The following is a 6,000-nucleotide window of genomic DNA, read 5'->3' as shown; positions in this document are numbered from 1 at the left end:
AAACTGGTGGCCCACGGGCCAGATGCATCACACGCAAACCACACCCACCCCATTTCCGTGAAGGGAAAAAAACATCACAAAACATCACATGACAGCAATGTGACATGGCAAGTTTGACACCCATGGTCTAGACCAGGGGTGCTAAACTCAAGGGCCACAGGCTGGATGCAACCCACGGATGCTTAGATCTGGCCCACAGGGCCACCATGGAAACAATGAAGGCTGTGCCTCAGCCAGCGAAAACGGAGCTCCCAGGCTTCGTTTTCGCCTGCGACAGTCTGAATTTTGATCACATGATCACGGGGATTCTTCAAAGGTCATAACTGCGAAAAACAGTCGTAAGTCACTTTTTTCAGCGCCTTTGTATATTTCAATGGTCACTAAATGAAATGTTGTAAGTCGAGGACTACCTGCATTGGAATATCTGAAACCCCTGCACTGAGGAATTGTTTACACAGCATATTTACACCCATATACTAAAATATGCTTTTGAAAGGAGAAGCAAAACTGAAAGCCTACTCTGTACAGACAGTCCTCAACTTATAACAGTTCACTTAGTGATAATTCAAAGTTAAAAAAGGTACTGAAAAAAAGTGGCATATGACCGTTTTTCAGAGTTACGACCCTTGAAGCATCCCCATGATCATGCAATCAAAATTCAGATGCTTGGCAACTGGTTCATACTTATGACCATTACTGTGTCCCAAGGAAGTAAAACTAACTCTGAGGTTCCCAGACACCAGTTTATAGAATTAAACAATACTTTCCCCAGACCAATCCCCAACCTCTCACATAGTCCAGGTAAACGAGTCCACTTTGTTATGGGAACTGTCTGCTTCATCTCCACACCTGCTATGATGTCCTTGAAAAGCTTTCAGGCTCTCACGGTTTTCAGCAGAATCGTGGAGGTTTTGTTTTTCCATCTAACTTATTCTAACACCTCCCCCCTCTTACTCTAATGGCAAGTTGAAACAAAGAGGCACATAGAGGCCTCTTTGTTTCAACAATCAAGGTTTGATTTTTGCAGGTTGTTTTGTAAAGTGGAATTTAACCCAGGTTAAAAAGTAAGGGACAATTATTATTTTTATTTTTGTAGGGATAATATTTCAGAGAGAATAGCAGTGCTACTTGAAACATTTCCTACTTTTCTACTTCTTGCTCTTGCAAAGTCTTCATATTCAAAGAAAAGTCTTTGCTCTCTTTTGTTCCCCAGGCTAGTTTTTTTTTTTTTTTAAATCCTTGGAGTTTATTTTTATAACATTTATTACTAGGAATATTCTGTACATGAAACATCTAGATAGAAAACAGTCCAAAAATCTAAGAAAGCAGAGTGGTAAAATCATTGAAGCATGTAAGAATATGCATCTTATATCAAGGTTTTATCACAGAGAAGATGGAAATATTCAGCCTTGTGAAAATTTTATCTACTTTTTTTACTTTCTCTTTATGGAAATGAGTGAGCATGAGTTGCACCAGACTACAATAAAGGAGATTAATAACCAACTTTATTATTTTAAAAAATCATTACGCTAAAATTGTAATCTGGCATTCAGAAATTTAATTTATGCTTATTGCAAATAGAATGAGAGCTTTGATAAATACCCAAAGATTTAATAATGTATTTTATAGTCAATATTAAAGATGTTAGAATGTGGATAAACCAGACAGGTCAATCAAGAAACATTTCACTCTGCTGTAGATACTCTAATCTACTATGATTTCTAGAATGAATTGTCTCTAAAACACCCTCTAGTATACAATACATCATTTGGATCTTAAAAGATGCTTCCCTGGGGAGGAATATATTTAAAGCTAGATCCTTTCAATGGTCAAATCCTAAAGCAGTATTTCCTAAATCTAAGCGGAGAAAATGTGGAGCTCAATTTTTTAAAAGATTGATACAAAGGCTAATTGGATATGCCTACTGTAGGTTGTCATGGTAATGTTTGTTTCTTTTCATGTAGTGCAAATAGCATAAAATTTCATCTTCATTGACAATTTAAAAACAAGAGAATCCCTTTAAAATTTATTGTAAGAACGATAAAATACAACAGCATATGATAAAAATGAACAGATCACATAAACATCTAACCAACTTTCTAAAATGAGGCAGAATATTAAGCTCTGTTGAAAACAACGCTATTGGGCCAGCCAACAATTCAAGGTTGGATATGAACATTTTGAAGGACAGTATTTCACAGCTTCATAGCCAATGAAAAATTGGATGGGGAGGCACATGCGCAATTAAGGCTGAAACACTAACTCCTCTCCATATTGAAACATACTCATTGCTTTGGTGCCTTGTTTAACATTCTTAAATGGCTTTGGATGGCAAGTAGAGAAGAAAAGCAGGCAAAGGAAATTGTTTTGATTATCATAATTCACAATAATTAAACAGGAGGAAGGTAAAATCTGGTTGGGATTTAGCATTTTCCCAGGGAATTTTCAAGCCTAGTAGTGCAGTAACTTGAGTATTTAAAGTGGCTTACCATATTTTTAATATGTAATATCTCCAAGGGGGAAAAAATGACAACTTATCATTAGGATCATTCTAATGCTCTTTAAACTAAAAATGGATTTAAAGACAAAAGCAGAAAATCACCAAATGCTATAAAAAGATACCAAAATGTTGTTGTTGTTGTTGTCATCTTGCGATCTTCTCAATCTAGACATGGTAAGACATGCCCTGATAAGCAAACATCTGTTGTCACTCTTCACCGGCTCAAGGTTGACTCAGCCTTCCATCCTTCCGAGGTGGGTGAAATGAGGACCCAGACTGTGGGGGCGATATGCTGACTCTGTAAACCGCTTAGAGAGGGCTGAAAGCCCTATGAAGCGGTATATCAGTCTAACTGCTATTACTATTGCTATTTCTCCATTTGGTCTTTTCTAGATGTAGATACTGGAAGTTTGGTAGAAATGCTTCCAGAGGTGGGTCGCAACCAGGTTACTCCCAGTTGGGCCCACATCGGGCGAACCAGTAGTGGTGGCGGCAGGAGGCTCCGCCCACCCGCCCCGACACTTCTGCGCATGCACCCACACACAACCATGCACGCAAGCACGAGCAAACCAGTAGCGCCCGGATTTGCAACTCACCCCTGAATGCTTCGTATACTGTACAATGAGTTCTTCCTAGGAAAAAAATATTTTCAACCTGACAGCTTTGTGAAATATGGTTTGTGGCATATATTGTAGCTTGATTTCTCTTAGGAAACTTCCTTATGTTCTAACGTTGAATGAAATTTCCTGAAGGATTGAAGAATGGTGACAAAATTGTTCCTTTACATTGAGCTTTCCTCTGATTTATTCTTTCTGACACAGAAACATTCTGATCTGGGTCAATTTATCAATATACTGATCAAGGGACAGGAATATTCACAAAATGACACTGCAAAGCATTCTTTAAAATAACTAACTACATTTTTAAAAAAAGAACCGTTCCTGATGGACTTCTTTGGAAAGAGCACTTCCTTAGTACTATGTTTTCCTGAAAATAAGACAGGGTCTTATTTTCTTTTGACCCCCGAAATAAGTGCTTGGCCTTATTTTCAGGGAGGTCTTATTATTTTTGGGGTGTGGGAGGCGGTGAGCATGGTCACCTCATGGCTGCTGCTGTGTTGCAATATTTTCAGGACTTATTTTCAGGGGAGGGCTTATTTTAGCGCATGCGCTCAAAAACCCCGATTGGGCTTATTATCCAGGGAGGTCTTATTTTCAGGGAAACAGGGTATCAATACAAATGTGTTTAATCATAAACTCATTTTCAGGGTTTGCAATCCTGTAAGGTCCTAGATTGTTCACTATATAACCTTGATAAACCATGGAATGCTAAGAAATCTAGAGGTCCTGCTGATTGAGTGCACCACTGTTTAAAGCAGCATAGAGAATTCTTCTTGAATTCAGAAGGAAGAAAAATATCTGAAAATATTCAATCCCACGCTGCTGCTCTTTTTCTCAAAAGTGGTTAATTTTTCCCTTGACATAAGAAATAATTACTGAAAATTACCTACCATTTTAGATGTCCTCTGGTGGGTTGTTGTTTGCCCAGCTCTGCACTAAATGTTTATTTGGCGTGGAAATACCTGTCCTTTAGTGTATATCCTGGGTGATTGACAATGAAAAGATAAAACAAAACAAAACAAAACACGGCATCCTACAAACAGAATTCCAAATAATCAAGTATGAAAGAAAAAATAAGACTCACCCATTTCTTCTCAAAAGTGGTTAAACAATCTACATCTGATATGTTATCAGTAAAAATATCAAACAAGCTAGGAAAAATTGTTCCAAAGCAAGGCATTGCAATGATGACTTTTTCTACTCTGCCTTAAAAGGTAAAACAGATAAGAGACAGTCACAGATGAAAATATTCTAGGAATAGTCTGGGAAAAGTAGTCTGGGGGAAAAATTCAAGAACTGACAACTTCAAATGGAATTTGAAAGAACTTCAAACATGAGGTTCTAAAGACATCAAATGGAATTTGAAAATGGATTATGAGTTGATGGACCTGCTTCCATACTAGATTATGTACACATCAGTGGTGGATTTCAAAAATTGTTCGAACCTACTCTGTGGGTGTGGCCTCCTTTGTGGGAGTGGCTTGCCACCCATGTGACTGGATGGGAGTGCTTGCCCCCCCTCTTGTGACCGGATATGAAGATGCCGATGACACTTGTCAGAACCACCTTAAATTACCTCACACACACAGCACTGGCATGCATAAGAATATGATGTAAACTTGTTTTTTAAAAGGCATCTTTGCTTTGCGTTAAAAGAACTTCAACACACGCAATGTTCTGATTGCACCACAAACGCAGTAGTCATCCTTACCTTTCACAGAGGCACTGAGTTTTATAAATATGAGCAGGATAGTGTAGAATAATCATATCCAAGAACCAGTGGTGGGTTTCAAAAATGTTTGGAACCTCTTCTGTAGGTGTGGCCTGCTTTCCGGGTCCACTGGTGGAACCTCTTCTAACCGGTTCGGTAGATTTGATGAACCGGTTCTACTGAATAGGTGCGAACTGGTAGGAACCCACCTCTGGTACACATTCTTTACTTATATATGTAGGAGAGAATACATAAGCAAACATCCATAATTCCATAACACTATTCAGATGAAATGCTTAGGATTTTAAAATAGGATAGAAGTCATAACCATGCCTTTTTGTGGAGCCTGAAGGGAAGCTAGATTCATATTAACTTGACAAATGGCCGCATCTGTCCATGTGATAGGGACTCTAATAAAGCTAGGTCCTAGAAGATTGTGTGTGAAGCTGTGTTCAAGTTTCCTTTTGGACTAGCTACACAGCAAGGTAAAGTTCTGAATGCAAAGGAGAACAAAGGATTAACTAGTCAACACACTGATACAGGTTAGTAGTTTGAAGGAACAAGGGTTCATCTTCTCTGTGGCTTAACATATTCAGTTGAATGCCTATACACACATGTTCTAACAGTCCTACCAACTTTTTATTTACTTTCTAGATCAATTCACATTCCTTGGAACATCTAGTCCTTCTATAGGTTAGTACAGAGCAGAGGTGGGTTCCTACCAGTTCGCACCTATTCGGTAGAACCGGTTCGTCAAATCTACTGAACCAGTTAGAAGAGGTTCCACCAGTGGACCCGGAAAGCAGGCCACACCTACAGAAGAGGTTCCAAAAATTTTTTGAAACCCACCACTGGTCCTTGGATATGATTATTCTACACTATCATGCTCATATTTATAAAACTCAGTGCCTCTGTGAAAGGTAAGGATGACTACTGCATTTGTGGTACAATCAGAACATTGCGTGTGTTGAAGTTGTTTTAACGCAAACCAAAGATGCCTGTTAAAAAACAAGTTTACATCATATTCTTATGCATGCCAGTGCTGTGTGGGTGGTAATTTAAGGTGGTTCTGACAAGTGTCGTCGGCATCTTCATATCCGGTCACATGGGCGGCAAGCCATACCACTCCAGTCACATGGGCAGCAAGCCACTCCCACAAAGGAGGCCAC

Source organism: Thamnophis sirtalis, unplaced genomic scaffold (genome assembly GCF_051295495.1).
Source record: "Thamnophis sirtalis isolate CommonGarterSnake01/CBP01778 unplaced genomic scaffold, rThaSir2_p1.2 scaffold_6, whole genome shotgun sequence".
Lineage (NCBI taxonomy): Eukaryota > Metazoa > Chordata > Lepidosauria > Squamata > Natricidae > Thamnophis > Thamnophis sirtalis.
Note: the sequence above shows the minus strand (reverse complement) of the source record.